Source organism: Papio anubis, chromosome 7, assembly GCF_008728515.1.
Source record: "Papio anubis isolate 15944 chromosome 7, Panubis1.0, whole genome shotgun sequence".
In the NCBI taxonomy this organism is placed as follows: domain Eukaryota; kingdom Metazoa; phylum Chordata; class Mammalia; order Primates; family Cercopithecidae; genus Papio; species Papio anubis.
In genome coordinates, this window is record NC_044982.1 from 70133338 (window position 1) to 70149691 (window position 16354).

The 16354-nt window shown below is 41.2% G+C and overlaps 1 long non-coding RNA gene and 1 other non-coding gene across 2 annotated transcripts in view; one reads left to right on the plus strand and one right to left on the minus strand.

Moving 5' to 3' along the window:
- Nucleotides 1-1746: 1746 nt before the first annotated feature.
- Nucleotides 1747-1807, minus strand: LOC116276063. The gene has a single exon (XR_004185510.1). It is a non-coding gene; the product is annotated as a U7 small nuclear RNA (small nuclear RNA).
- A 4487-nt stretch (nt 1808-6294) lies between these two features.
- The window catches only part of LOC110743765, a 52835-nt gene continuing 42775 nt past the window's right edge, over nt 6295-16354 (plus strand). Inside the window, exon 1 of the long non-coding RNA XR_002523308.2 lies at nt 6295-9660. This is a non-coding gene — a long non-coding RNA (uncharacterized LOC110743765). The remainder of the gene's footprint in view (nt 9661-16354) is intronic.

Below are 16354 nucleotides of genomic sequence, written 5' to 3' on the forward strand. Positions count from 1 at the left end.
TTTTCTGTGTTTAGCTTGGGAATGTGATCTTAGAAACCTGGATTAATTTCTCTTCCTTCCACTGCTTGCAACCTCCAAACAGACTTTGCTAATTTTAAGCTATTCTAGCCATACTCTGTCCCTGGGTTGACTTAAGGAGGGTGTTCTTCTGGTACATCTGTAACCACCTTGGATTAGAGCCTAGATAGACACGCCATTCTCAATATTGTAATGGCAAGGTACAGTGTACTTCATCTGTGCATTCTAAAAGGGTTTTAAAAACAATGAGTTGGTCATAGAGCAGTTTGGGATCCTCGGCCAAAGAATAGTTGATGAATATAATGCTAATCACACCAGGGGCAGTCGTAATAAGACACGATGAAGTTCCTTCCCAGATATCTGAAGTTAATTCATGACTGGAATTAGACACACAGTGCTACAAGAGGCATTGTTGAAAGAAGTGATGTTTAAGCTGAGGCTTCAAAGGTGAAGTGAGAAAGGATCCATCAATGAAGGCAAGGGGAATCATGTTCAGTCAGTGGGACAGAGGAGGCAAGTACTGAACACAGAAAAGCATGGTGCATTCAAGGAACCAAAAGGTGATCATTGCAGGGTGACAAGGAAAATGGGTATGGATAAGGGTGGGAAAGTGGTAGGGACCTGAGTGTGAAGGTTCTTACAAATTAAATTGCTTGAACATTTAAGGGTTATGGGAAATCATGAAGCTCTTTAAGTACCTAATCACATTTATATTGTAGAAAAGGCATTCATCCATCTAGGTAGGATGCTGCTTCTCATTTCCACACTTTAGTTGTCTGTGCTGGAGGGTGGAGAGGTGCTGACCCTGCTCATTGCCATAGAGAATAAGTTGGCTTCTCTTAGAGTCAAAAAGACATGCCTTTCTTCCTGGGTCCTTTGCATCTGCCTGCAGTGCTCATACTCTTCACTTGGTTGACTCATTCTTACTCTTGTAGTCTTACCTTGAAAGTCACCTCCTTAGAGAGGTCCTCCCTGACCACCTCATAATTACAACGCCCTCTCCCCATATTCTCTGTTTCAGCACTTTGCTAATTTCCTATATAGCACTCATGACAATTTGCAAGTTGGGGTTTTCTTGAGGAACCCCTTTTTGTCTTTCTCTCACTAGTATAAAAAAGCTCCATGGCACTGGAAATTCATACCTTGCCTGTGTTACTCACTGGCATATCCAGAGCACCGTCACGAGAGACTGAATGTAGGGAGACCAGTTAGGGAACCGCTGTAATCATTCAAGTGAGAGGTACTGCTGGTCTGGGCCTAGGTTAATAGCGGTGCACTCATTTAGGGATATTTTTAAAACAGGCAAAACAGGTCTTGATAATTGATTGGATGGTGGGAAAGAGAAAGGTCAAGAGTCCCCAGACTTCAGGGACTCTCAGAGTTCTAGATGTCCAAAAGGATTAGAAAAAAAATCAGCTGTTACTAATGGAAATCATATAATAAGCAGTTTCAGAAAAATTGTTCCACAGCTATTATAAGGGTTTTAAAGCTATTATTAATAGTAAAACTGAAATAGTAGGTAGTAAGCAGAAAAAAGAGCACTGATTTATAGCCTGCAGAAGGATTTCAAAGTGTTGCAATAAAAAGCAAGTGATAAATGGTTTTTAGAAGTATAGCAATCCCTTGTTTGAGACTGCTCAACTGTAATGATAATTCTTCAGTTACAGAATAGTATAAAAGTAGGTGTAAGGTGGGCTTTTTTGTTTGTTTGTTTGTTTTTTGCTGTGTGGGGTTTTCCTGTAAAATCCAGGAGAACTGCTGGACAAATTCTAGAAGAGCTGTAACTGGTATAAGATTTAAGTAACATCAAATCAGCAGACTTCAGTAAGATTTTAGAATAATGCTAATCAATATGCTATATATACATATTTATAACTATAGATACCAACAAAAATGTCTTCTATGATTTTTGCAATGTTTGGAAAAAGAAGTCATAGTACAAGACACTTTCTATATATATTATGTTGATTACTGCACCTCTTTGCAAAGTGAAATTTATTGATTTTATTTTAAAATTGCAGGAACTGGCCTCATAGAGGCCAAATGACTTGTCCGAGGACAATACAGTTAATTAATCACTGAACAGGTCTTAAAGTAGAGAACAAACTAGAACCTCCATTTTACAGATCAGAAGAGTGCTCCAGAAACACTTGCCTGTGGCCACGGGGTTTGAAATTGGTGGAAGCAGAACTAGGAAACAGCTTACCCCTTCAGTCTACTTTTTCCTCTGTAGGTCAGTACAGTACAATAAAGCCCTGTCACATTTGGGTTTGGGAGGCTCTTTGGAGGCAGATCAGGGACAAGTGTCGTCTCTACGTATAGGGCTCACTCTCTGCTGCTCAGTTCTCCTGGTGCCCTGTTTTCTTTCTGTGCTTCTTTCTCCTTGGGGTCCCCCGATACTACTGGCAGTGTTTCCATGGACTGGTGAAGCAATAGAGGAGAGGAGTCCAGTCCACATGCTACCTGTGTGACACTGCTGGTCTCCCCATCACTCTCATGGCCCACATAGACTCTTGAGTTAGGGCCCTTTCCTCAGTGATAGCAGCTCCTGACAATTGACTCATACAAACAGTATGAATCAATTGAAGAAACAGTGCTTCTTCCTAGAAATTTCCAAGAAAGAGAGAAAGAGAAAGAGAAAGAGAATCTGATGGACCCAGTTCATCTTTTCAAGCTAGGGCACATCATAGGGCACTGGCCTATGGGTTGGCCACCCTTGCTTCAGGTACCACTCCTGGTCCATCAGCTGTGAGGATATCACAGTATTTACAAAGGGCTGATCTACATAGGGCAGGGCTACAGAGAGGGCAGTTCTCCCAAAGTGGGATGTGGGCATGGCAGGTATTTTGTTGTTCATTTTTATTTTTTGAGACGGAGTCTCTCTCTGTCACCCAGGCTGCAGTGTGGAGTGCAGTGGTATAATCTCAGCTCACTGCAGCCTCTGCCTCTTGGGTTCAAGTGACGCTCCTGCCACAACCTCCTGAGTAGCTGGGATTACAGGCACGTGCCACCACACCTGGCTAATTTTTGTAATTTTAGTAGAGATGGGGTTTTGCCATGCTGGCCAGGCTGGTCTCGAACTCCTGACCTCAAGTGATCCCCCACGTCTTGGCCTCCCAAAGTGCTGGGATTACAGGTATGTGCCACCACACCCAGCCTATGGCAGGTATTTTGAAGCTTGGTCTGTCTAGGTCAGTCCAAAGGGGAGCTACAGTTTACAGGGACAAGAGGTTACTGTGGTAGAGGGTGGGCAGGGGACTCCCCAGGACAAAAGGGTTTGAATTGAATCTTGAGGTATTGATTTTTGGTTGGCCCAATGTACTAGTCAGGATTCTCCAGAGAAACAAAACCAGTTTATTACAGGAATTGGCTCACATGATTATGAAGGCCAAGAGGTTCCACAATCTGCCATCTGCCAGCTAGAGAACCAGGAAAGCCAGTGGTGTAATTCAGTCCAAATCTTAACCGGGGAGCTGATGGTGTAACTCCCAGTCCAAGACCAAAGTTCTGAGAATTGAGAGGAGAGGGTGCTGCTGATGTAAGTCTCAGAGTCCAAAGGCTTGAGAATGAGGAGCTCTGACATCCACGAGCAGAAAAAGATATATGTCTCACTCAAGAAGAGAGACAATGTGCCCCTCCTTCACCTTTTTGTTCTGTTTGGGTTCTCAACAGATTGGATTATGCTCACCCCCATTGGTGAGGGTGGATTTTCTTTACTCAGCCTACTCTCTGCTCAGAGAGAGTAACACCTTCCAGAGACAGTCTCACAGATACACACAGAAAGAATGATTTACCACTATCTGGGCATTCCTTAGCTCAGTCCGGTTGACACATAAAATTAGCCATCACCCTCAGTACGGAGAGGGGTGACACGAGGGACAGAGAAAACGGCATGTGCAAAGGCACAGAGGCTTGGCTTGAGAGAGCACAGCACACACAGGAAGTGCAAATCATTCAGTGTGGCTGGAATGTCAAGTCTATGGAGGAATGCAGGGAGAGATGGGGCTGGAAAGGTAGGCAAAGCTAGACTTGTGATTCTCAGCTAGAGGCTGTATTACCTTACAAGTAGCATTAGGAAATGTAGATGATCTTTTTAAATTTGTTTATTTGTTTTCCAGTTATGATGGGGAATGGGGATTGTTGGCATTTAGTGGGTGGGACTAGAAATGAGAAGGGCAATCCTGCAAACAGAAGAACTGTTGTGCCCTAATTGCCAACACTGCTTTCATTGGGAAACATGGGGCTAAACTGTGAAGGCCCTTCAATGTCATGCCAAGGGATAAGGATTTTAGTCCCAAGAAGGGTGGTGAGTAGGAATAAGGAGTCTAGAGAAGCTTCTAGATTTTGACTTGGGCAGTTGGGTGGAAGGTGGATCTAATCATTGAAGTTGGGATTATAGGGAGAGGGGAACAGAGGTAAGAAATGGCCAGAAAGATGAATTCACATTGCATATGTCAACATATAGGCGAAGTTGCCCGAGAGTCTGTTCAAATGCACTGCATAGCTCAGGAATGAGACTGGAGGAGCGATGTTGATGTGGAAGTCCTCAGAGCATCAGGAATAGGTGAAATTGTGGGCATAGATGAGATCACTCAGAATGAGTGTGAATTTTGGATTATCCAAGGCCAATTTTTAATCTTAGACAGGCTTTCCTGCTTTCTACTCAGTGTGTTCACAGGAAATACCAATTAAAATTAATTTCAACATAAGTAAAACATAATTAGGAAGATAAATTTCCTGCCAAAAATATAATGAACTCTAGAGTGAAATGTAAAATGTTTTTAGCTCACTTATGTGACACTTTTATATGATGCTTTACCTTTCTTGATTCTATGAAGCCTAGTAAGTTAGAGCAGAAAATATTTTAGAAGTTTTAAGGAGATTAGTAACAAAAAAATGAAGGTTAGTTCTTTCTCCTCTTTCTTAAGAGCTCAGATGATCTGGACTGTGTATTTCTCTGGTTCCTCATTTAGCTGACGGTTTTCTGACCTATTACAGAGGGAAGTTGTCAGCTAGTTAGAAGGAAGGAATATACCAGGACATAAACTTTGTTTCTCCTCCCTCTTGTCATAGAAATTATATTTTCCCACTGTTGTTCATCTGAAGCATGCCTGCCCAGATAGAAGGGGCAATGCATTGTATGATTTTTTTATGATCTAGTGATTTAAATCTTAAGTTTCAATGGAGAAAACTGAGCAGCCTAAATTATTGGCACATAAACCCATAGAGAATAGTCATTGATTAAGATCATCAATAGATGTTATTTTCAATAACAACAGCAGTGTGTTCTTCACCACTTCTAGAAGCACGTGGAAGTTCTTGGGAAGAATACTATTACTGCGGTTCAGACTCGCTTAGATTTTCAGATGGTTCTCTACTGAGATGGTTTCACTGGGTTTCAGTAGAATGGAGTCATGACTGTTTTCTAACATAATACTCAGCTTCCCTTGGGATCTCCCTGGGAAGGGTATGGAAACAAAGATTGAGTAGAAGCTGTTAATTTCCTCAGATGACCTGCCATTCAGTTAACTGTCAAAGGTCCATTTGTAAATAACAGCACAGATTATCTGCACTCCAAGTTCTTGCCAAGTGACTGTCACTTGGAACACTCTGTGGACAGATTCTTATCAAGAACTTAATTGTGAGAAACAACATTCACACAGGGTTGTCTGTAGACGTGCAGTCCATAACTTCCCTAGAAGATTGTTTCCCAAAGTGTCATCCTTAAATTTCCCTGAAATGTAAACAGGTAGTATATGATAAAATGATCAAATTGTTTTGGTAACACTCTAGATTAGACAAAGTTTCTTTACTGAAGAACTTTTTGAAACATTAGTATATGTCAATGTACATGTAAATATCCAAGAAATAAGAATCTGAGTAGGCAGTATTTCTCAAATGTACTTGATCACAGAGCTCTTAGATAATATTATGAGAAATATGCATGTGTGGCTGGGCGTGGTGGCTCATGCCTGTAATCCCAACACTTTGGGAAGCCGAGGCGGGTAGCTTACTTGAGGTCAGGAGTTCAAAACCAGCCTGGCCAACATGGTGAAACCCTGTATCTACTAAAAATACAAAAATTAGCTGGGCATGGTGGCACACACCTATAATCCCAGCTACTCAGGAAGCTGAGGCAAGAGAATCGCTTGAACCTGGAGGTAGAGATTGCAGTGAGCCGGGATCACATCACTGCACTCCAGCCTGGGTGACAGAGCAAGACTCTGTCTCAAAAAAAAAAAAAAAAAAAAGAAAAGAAAAGAAAAGAAAAAAGAAAGAAAGAAAGAAAGAAAATACTCATGTGCCTCAGGACACACCTTATACTACTGGATATTCTAAATTTTATGCCAGGTCATCAGCATTCTGGGCACTTGATTACTTTACTCTGGTCTCCCTTCTCATAGAATTACTTTAAATTTATAGTATGTGATTAGCCTATATTGAAGGACATTGTAAAAAATAGCCCTATAGCATTCACTATTATAAAGATGGCCTGTTAGACATTGTCTGTGGCCAAGCCAGTAACACTCTGTTGGGGTCCATGGAGACATTTCTCTTAAGTTAACACAGTGATACTTATACTTCATCTGAGCAGCTTATCTTTTAAAATCCTACAGTCACTATAAATTTTATCACTGATATTTTTTCTTTGCTTTCACTGGTAGGCAGTTCAGAGTGAAATTTGCAGTCTACCTCTAGCAATAATACATGACTGTATGGTATGCACTTTGTACAAATTTTATCTTGGTTTACGTATGTTTTCTTTCCCATACTTCCCACTAACTTAATTCCCAAATTTAAAAATCCTGTTCATTCACTCTTCCAATAAAAATTCATTTAGCACCCTCTCTGGGACAAGCACTAGTCTAGGTGTTGGAACTATAATGATGATAAAGATATATATGGTCTTTGCCCTCCAAATCTTATAGTCTAGAGCTGGATATAGACTAGCAAATATACAATACCCTGCATCCAGTGTGATAAAGGACATGATGGAGAAGTACAAGAGGGATACCTAACCCCTGTGAAGAGATTGGGGAACACTTAAGCCTACTATATACAACCATTAGAAATAAGCTTCTTCAAGCACACTGACTGACCTACAGCTTTGGACCTCTCCTTTATTCTATGGTCAAACCCCTTTGTGCCCATCCCCTGTCCTAAGCTGCATCCAGCATGGTGTCCCAGGGCTGCACTGTTATGCTGGATTCTTCTGCTTTGGTGTTTGGGCCAGTGCCTACTCTCATTTCCTGGTAGGAGATTCTGCAAAGTCTCATGGCTAAACGTATCTGGCTTTGGATAGTCTGTGTTTCCAACAGCCCACTGTTGGGGGAGGGCTTCCATATCCAATAAACTAAACATAGTTAGGAAGATGGTAGAAGGAGAGGGAAGAAGGTCATGAGGACATATCCATTGGATGTACCTGCATTTAGGAGGAAGAAGGAAGAAGAGCTAAAGAAGCATCCACAGAAGGAACTGCCAGGAAGACAGGAAGCCTAGGGTGGCTCGGGGTCACTGAAGCCTCAGGACAAGAGGATTTTAAAGGTACAGAGTAGTTAAGAGGCCTAAAGATTATTGTGTAGCCACTGGATTTGGTGATGAGACAGGTAAAGACCACTTCCAAAGAGCAATTATACCTGGGTGATGAGGATGCAAAGAGTTAAGAATTATACAGTCCAGTGTGATTGTGGGTGGGGAGGCAGTGGAAACAGCAAGTATGGACTAGTTGACAATTTGGGGAGTAGGCAGAAAGTGAGAGCTAGGGTGGTACCTTAAGGTAACAGCAGGGTTAGGGGAAGTTTGGTGCTTTTTTGAAAGACCAAATGCTTCACCCATATATATGTCTCATCACAAAAGACTGCCTAAATGTAGCTATGCCACGGTTGCTGGGCACTGGGATAATGCACACAGTCAACATTCTGAAATGTCTCTTAAAAGAGCACTTGAATCATAACCTAAATTTTTAGGAAGGGCAGTGATTTCTTATCCACCATATCTTGATCAAACTTCAGATAGCCTTAACCTAATATTTGAAAAGTGAATAGTTTAAAGTCATTTGTTGAGTTGTTCCTTTGCAGTAGGGTAATAACCAAACAGTGACAACTAAACAGAGGATTTTGCAAGCAGAGCACCTCTGCTGGCAGCAGCAGCCCAGGGTGGCAGCTGTCCTGAGGGAAAGATATGGGTTTGACACTGAGGAGAGTGAAGGGAAAGCTCAAAGGGTGAGGATGGTCCCCAAAGTCTTCTTAAACTGTAAGTACAGAATATAGGACAGCACTTCAGGTAATAGGGTAATGGGACAAAGAACTTCCTGGTGACTTCTGCACATACACACATGCACATGCACATACACACACATACCTGTGCTACTGATTTACCTCTATGTGTGTCTGCTGAGGCCCAAGCTTGCCCACACTTTGAGGTCATTCTGTTTGTGGTAAGGAAGCAGACAAGAAGTCCTGGAGATTTTCCTCAGATTCTTTGCTTAGCTACCTCTGGGAGTCCACTGCGCAGAAGGGCCCTGAGCCCTGCTGCCCTCTCTACTCCTTCATTGCTAAGGCCTGGCCTCCTCTAATCCTCACTGTAGATGCTTGCCCTAAAGGGGATCATCTTCTTCATTGCTCATCCCACTTCCCCTGTCATCCTTGCCTGGCCTGTCCTTCCAAGGACCAGTGTTAATTCACTGGGTCAGGGAAAAGCTAATAATAATATCGGCTAACTTTAGAGAGTGCTTATTATGTGCCAGGCACTGTTCAAACTGCTTTACATGAATTATTTCATTTTATCATCCTAACAAATCTTTGAGGTGATGGGTTTACAGATGAGGAAGCAGGACAAACAGCTTAAGGAACTTGTCCAAGGTCACACATCTAGGAAGTTTCAGAGCTGAGATGCTGGATTCAGAGTCCATGTTCTTAGCTCTTAGGTTATATTATATCATGTATAAGTTTAGATGAAAAAGGCCAGGAGAACAGACAATTCTTCCACACCACTACCTGTCAGCAGCATAGGCAGAGGCTGGGTATTAGCAGAGCCAGAATCCAGGCCTAGAATCTGGGCAACAGGCCCAAGGCCTCAGTAGACAGAGGGAAGCTCCCCTCCAGCCTAAGCCAATAGGAGGCTTCATTTGGGAAAGCCCATCCATGGGATGGCTGGGTGGGGGTAGAGAAAGAAACACCTGGCAGGGCACGAAAGTGGGAGATTAAGGCTGGATCTGCACAATCCAATGGCTTATATCATTTTCCTTGGACCTACATTAGAAGCCCTGTTATGGGCTGAATTATGTCCCCCCAAAAGATTTTAATGTCCTAGCTCCCAACCTGTGAATGTGACCTTATTTCGAAATAAGGGCTTTGCATATAATCAAGTTCAAATGAGATGATTAGCATTGGGCCTAATCCAATTGACTGTATCATTATAAAAGGGGGGAATTTGGACCCAGAAACAGACACACATACAGGGAGAATGCCATGTGAAGATGAAGGCAGAGACTGGGATGATGTATCTACAGGCCAAGAATGCCAAAGATTACCAGGAAACCACCAGAAACCAGGAGAGGGACATGAAAGTTTCTCCCTCACAGCTCTCGGAAGGAATCAATCCTGCCAACACTTTGATTTTGGACTTCTAGCTTCCAGAATGGTGAGACAAGTGATTTCTTTGTTTAAGCCACCGCATTTGTGGTACTTTATTACAGCAGTACTAGGAACCTACTACAAATCCTAATGCCAAGATCCCAGCTTCATGTGAAGCTCAGGATGGCTGAAATGTTCTGGCTGTAGTTCACACTCACAAGTCAGAAGGCTCTCTCAGGGATCCCTCTTTTTCATGATAGAGACCCTGGAACAAGCAAGAAGGAAAGGGAAAGGAAGGGTTATTTGTGAAAACTGCAGACTGTCAGAAGATACAGGCACATTAAGTCAGTATTTGCAGACTTAACACAAATTCAACTGGTACTGCATCAGTCACCAGCCATTAGATTTTGTCATCTGTCTCTGGCAACACAAATCTGCAACTCCTTCATTTAAAGAAATACGCACATTGCTTACTAATCAACATGCACTATCATCTGGTATTGCAGAGCAGGTGGATTAGTTAGGATGAGCTGCATATCATTCTAGAGGAAATGCCTGAATCTCATGCTCACCTTCACCTCCCAAACTGGACTTTTCAAGACATACAGAGAACTGGGAACTTAGCAGTTATGGAAAAGTCCTGTGAAATAAAAAGTAAGAAATATGCTCTCAAGGTTAGTGCTTTATTTTGAAGGTCTCTGTACCACTTTCAAGGCTATACACTAAAGATGGGAGCTTTTTCATACAAGTTACTTGTATCCTGACCTTTCTGGCTGTCTTTTCACCATTCTAGACATTGGAGTATACAGAGCTGGATCTGTAGGGTTAGCCTCAGCAGAACACATTGATAGCAGAATGATAGATTCTTGGTAGAAGAAACCATCCAAGCCATGGCAGAATGAATGCTTACCATTATGTGGGAATCTAAATAAAATGAGACACAGGAATCTCCACATACATTGGTATCTATTAGAAGTTTTAGAAGTCTCACTAGGTGATGCTGTCATAACCACCCTCTAAGGTCCGCAAGGATTCTGGTCACTGGGATGTGAAAGCCAGAAATGCTGAAATTTCCAGCCTGTATGCTGGGAGTCACATGTCAATGAACTTTATTGAGTCAAGGTAGTAATCAGGTGTGCCTAAGGGTCAAATCAATCTGAGATTCACACTGTCTGAGTTTTCTCTGAACCTAGTCTAGTCAAAAGGCATCTAAGCCTTTCTTTTTTTTTATTTTTAGCCAATGAGAATGTTCCACTAACATGTACATATAATATTAATAACCAGAGCAAATGTTTCTTCCAGTGGAAAGACGATTGCCAGGGAACTAGAGGCCTGGATCACTGTCCTGAGAATAGAAACCCGAGCAATTCAAACCCTCTTTCCTCATTTGTAAAAGATGGACTTGTACCTAGTAATCTCAAAGGTAACCTATAAGTCTAAAATTTCACGGTTTTGTCTTAAACCCCCCAATATTCATATGATTGAATAAATAGTATGTGATTTTTCAGCACATTCTCATATTTTCAAGTAATCATTTTAGAAATCAGAAAGAACAAAATTATTGCTGTCACAGTAGAAAACACTCACTCCACTTTTCCCTATTATCAATTTGTGACCTAATTTAGCATCTTATTATAAATGACCTGATTATTAATACTGAATAAAACACTCTAATCATAATAACACAATAATGCAATATTGTTCAGTACACATAATAAATAAACGTCAGTTTGATGGCTATCAGTGGATGTGAATTGGGAGTGGGGTGAGAGGGGAAGACATAACTACCCATGTTGGGACCAGTTCTTTAACTGTTCTTGTAGCTTCAATGACACTTTTCTTTTTTTCTTTTTTTGAGACGGAGTCTCGCTCTGTCACCCAGGCTGGAGTATAGTGGTGAGATCTTGGCTCACTGCAACCTCTGCTGCCTGGGTTCAAGTGATTCTCCTGCTTCAGCCTCCCAAGTAGCTGCGATTACAGGTGCCTGCCACCACACCCAACTAATTTTTGTAGTTTTTGGTAGAGATGGGGTTTCACCATGTTGGCCAGGCTGGTCTTGAACTCCTGACCTCATGATCCACCTGACTTGGCCTCCCAAAGTGCTGGGATTACAGGCATGAGTCACCGTGCCCAGCTTCAGTGGCATTTTCACAACATTCTTGCCCAGAACTTCTGTGTAATTTTCTTAGTTATTGTCAAAATGGTTGCTTTGCTCCATTCTAGAAGAGGAAATGTTTCACTGAAGATCAAAACCTCCATTTGTATCTACGAAGTCCATGGCAGCATTTTATCTATTGTTGTTATTATTATTGAAAATTAAAGGTGCAATATTAAATATTTTCAGTGGTGGAAGCTATAGAACTTTTGCCTTCTTACAAAGAGGGTGCACAATGTAACTCTGATTACTAGCCGATTGTGTGGAACAGCCAAGGCTTTCAGTGAAAGGAATTTCTGCTGACAAGCTCTTAAAAGGTCATGTGCTTGGCCCTTAGCCCTTGAACATGGTGAACATTTGCCATGGATAGCAGCCTTGAAAACCCTATGGCCCATAATAAAAGAAGAGTCTCCCCCCTTTTACAGGGTCAAACATATGCTGCATGCTTCCCTGTCAGCCCTGGCAGCATAAACAGGTTCCTTTCATAATGCAGCATACAGAAAGCCTGTAATTATCAGCTGCAGGTAGTGACCACCTGCCCATCGAATACACAGAACTGGAAAAAAATGTGGAAGAATCTGTAGTAAGAAGGATCCTTTTGAATTGTTCCTGAGAGGCCCCGCCTTTGAGGGTTTTAGAATAGATATGACTTTAATCAGCCTCCTTTTGCTTACTGAACTGGCAATTTCAGTCAGAAGGTAATCATACACAGACAATTATGGCTTCAAGAATTTTACTAACATATTTAGCCAGGGCACTACTCCATTGAATTTCATACTACTGTATTTTCTGGGCTAACTTTCAAAACTAGGATGCCTTTGTTTGGTATTCATTTTGGCATTTGATTATGGAGTGGATCTTGCACACTGCCAAGGATCCCCAGTGAGGACCAAGCTACCAGCTTACTCTCACAGCCACCAGGAGCACTGCCTGGGGAAGACCTGCAGCTGAGTCCCTCCCCAGGATTTGCCTTCAGCCTAAGGGAGCTGCCTTACACAAGGTTATACCCACTTTCTTTGGCAGCTCATATCCAGTGATTGGTCTATCGAGTGGTACAAGGCACACCCCCTATCTCAATTTTGGAAAGCTCTGAAGGGTCATCTTAGGTTCAGAGCCTCCCAAGGGATGAGATAAAGTCTCCGTTGTGACTGAATTATAGTTCAATATCTCCTTCTGCCCCATCCTGTCTCCCTCACTCCCTTATAGGTACTATTACTGACAGCATCCCTACAATAAACTCTGCACACAACCTCATATAGATTTTGTAGAATTGTTTTATTTTTAAAGTCTTCTTATTTTAAAAAAAGTTCAGATTGGTGATTAGACATTTCAATGACTATCTCAGATTTAGGTTTCTGTAATGAGAGGATCCAACTATCCATTGGCAATTTCCCATGTGTTCCTAGTCTGGAATGACTTGGGTCTCGATTAATTCATTAGACTTTGTCTACAACTCTTAGGATTAGGGAGAGTTGAAAGTCAGCTTTCTACCCACATAGCTTCTATTGTTTTTAGTCATTTCAAGATGTCTAAAATAAGGCTTAACACTATCTGCCCAACATCTCTCTCTGATGTTAGTCAAAGGATACAAATTTCAGTTAGGAATAATAAGTTCAAGAGATCTATTATACAACATGATGACTATAGTTACTAACAATGTATTGTATTCTTGAACATCACTGAAAGTAGATTTTAAGTGCTCTCACCACACAAATGATAAGTATTTGAGGTAATGCATATGTTAATTTAGCTCAATTTAGCCATTTCACAATGTATACATACTTCAAAACAACCAGTTGCATGCAATAAATATATACGATAATTGTTATCTGTCAATTAAAACTTTTTAAAAATAAAAGGCTGAGGCGTCCCTGTGCTTTTCCAATTTAGTGTAAATTGCACCTATGGTATGAAAAAAAGTAGGAATCTTTTCCCTTGCTTAGAAAAAAAAAATACTATCTGGATGAAATCCCATCTGCTAGAAGAATAATGTGACAGGAATAGGCTACCATTTATCCTGCTCCCAGGAAGATGGATCTAAATGTAGAAAAGGCCTGGAGTCATGTCCAACCTATTCCAATCTCAGGGTGGAGGTCAACACTTGGTCATCTCCAAACCAAAGAAAACTAAGAAGGCCAGTCATTTTGGGGGATGGCTTTGGGGATTTATTCTATCCTCAGATGTGGTCAAGAGTATTTGGAGGTAAGAAGTGAATGCTAATAGTCTTCAGGCTCTTGAGAACTGACCCTAGCTTCCTCAGTCACATGTATTGGTTACTATGTGGGACTGGGCTAGAGCATGGTTATTATGCATTCTCCAAGAATAGGGTTAGGAATGTGAGCGAGGGCACAGTTGCTTATTCAACCGCCCTCTATTTTATGCTATTAAGCAGAGATTGAATTGACGTCAACTTGATTGTGCTTAAAAGTTTCTGTTGTGTTTTAGGACTCAACAAATCACACTGAAATGGCTCCTTGCTCCCCTTAGTGTTGAAGGGATTCTGTGGGGCAATTTTTCCCTATTACCACTAAACACTTACTGAGTTCTAGCTGTATGAGAGAGGAAACCTCCTAACCCCTAGGCGTGTACAGTGCAAGAAACAGGACACATATAGTTGGATTGGTACTTTGCATTACCAACTAACTGACTGCTTTTAGACCATTGTCCAAATTACCCATAATGCTGGGTGTTTTGGATTGCCAGATTTATGTGAAATATTCACTGACCTGAACATTCTTCTGGAACAAGTTGTTTGTCTTCCTTATCAAAACTATTTTTTCATTTATTATTTTTCATAAACTACTGTAGCAAAATGCCCTCTCCTCCCCATCAGGAAAATTACTTGCATTTCTTTAGGAAAAGAAATCAGTCATCTAGTTTTGACATTGGTAATATATTCATATGGTTCAAACATCAACTGTAAAAGATATACAGTGAAATCTCCTCCTGCTCCTATTCTTCATCTGCTCAGTAAAAATCATCTCACTCCACAACTACCCAAAACAGGTAGCTTTTCTGTCCTTTGTATGTGGTTGGTAGCATATCATAGTTACTTTTCTGCACTCTGTCTTTCTCACTTAATAATATGACTTAGAGATATCTTTTCTCAGTTACTATACTTTTGATAAAAATTATTCTTCTTTAGGAACCATAAGACTAAATACTGGGAGACCTTTAAGAACTGCAGGGAACTTTCCAAGATGCTATAACAAAGGAAAATTGGGAAGTTTCTTGGGGCTCGGCCGGATGTGAATAGAGCCAGAACTCTTTCTCAGGAGGTATCCAGTAACTGGTAGAAATACTGAAGAGGAAGTAGAAAAAAGATGAGAGCAAATCAGCCAAGGCCATAGAATTTAAAAAAAAAAAAAAAAAAAAAAGGAAAAAGAAGAGTTCAGGGCTGGCTATGACAATGGCTAGGGAGGAAACCACATCCTGAGGGGAGACACAGCCTGAGTTAACAGCAAGACAGTTGACCATGGCAGAGGTGGCCTGCAGGGCAGGGCAAGGTTCTTAGATCCACAAAAGATAGAAAAAGGAAAGGGAACACTCAGATTGTGCTTGTAGCAGGGATGTAATGCTGGGTCTATACAGGGAGTGAGGGGTCAAAGCATACACAGGTGTTGCAGACACACTGTGTTCAAATTCCACATGAGTTAAACACCTTTAGGCAAATGACTTAATTTTCCTTAACCTAAGTTTTGTTATCTGTGAAATAGGAGCAGTAGTAACCATCTATAGGGTTGCCCTGGCAACTAAATGAGGCAACTTATAAAGAAGTGCTGCACACAGTGTCTGGCACACAGCAGCAGATTAGTAAATTTGCAGCATAATATATTATTACATCTATTAATTATATTTAATATAACAATGGATTTAATATAATAATTATATATATTAAATGATGTAATTTAATATAATTATATATAAATTTAATTAATTATAATTAATAAGAGAAAAGAAGATTTCCTAGAGGTCAGAGAGAGGGAAACATCAGTCATAAGGTGAGACGTTTCTGCCTCGGCTGGCATGGTGAGCTCAGGCCCTCAGGTGAGGAGGCCTTCTTACTTGGAGACCAGGAACCACGAAGCACTAGGGGTAGTGGATGTGAACACAGCTGAGGGCCTAGCAGGAAGGACCTCACTTGACTCATAATGACTTGTTCCTCTTTGGATTGGAGAGGTGGAGGATGACTTTCAAAATGGTATGCCTGGAAGAGGCATGATTTTGCTTACATTAGATATCATAAAGCTTTTTGGAAAATCTAAGCACTAATAGCTGCAAATGCTGATGTCATAGGGAATTTTTTTTTTTTTTAAACATAGCCACCCACCACTTCTAAAGGTATGTGTCTACCATGGGCTCTGCTGGGCATGGCTATGCGAGTTTGGAGGAAGAGTTTGGCAAAGCACTGACTTGTTCTTTCTAGTAGGAAGAGGAAGCCTGTGAGGTTGAAGTACAATGGGGAAAAACAACTGCAGGAAACAAATATGTTAGATCCTGAGTTTTACATGGCTCACCCTCCCCTAATATGCCTACAAAATCTTTAGCAAAATCCACATTGCTCACTAATGGTCGTGGTGTGAATGAATTGTTTTTGGGGGAATGT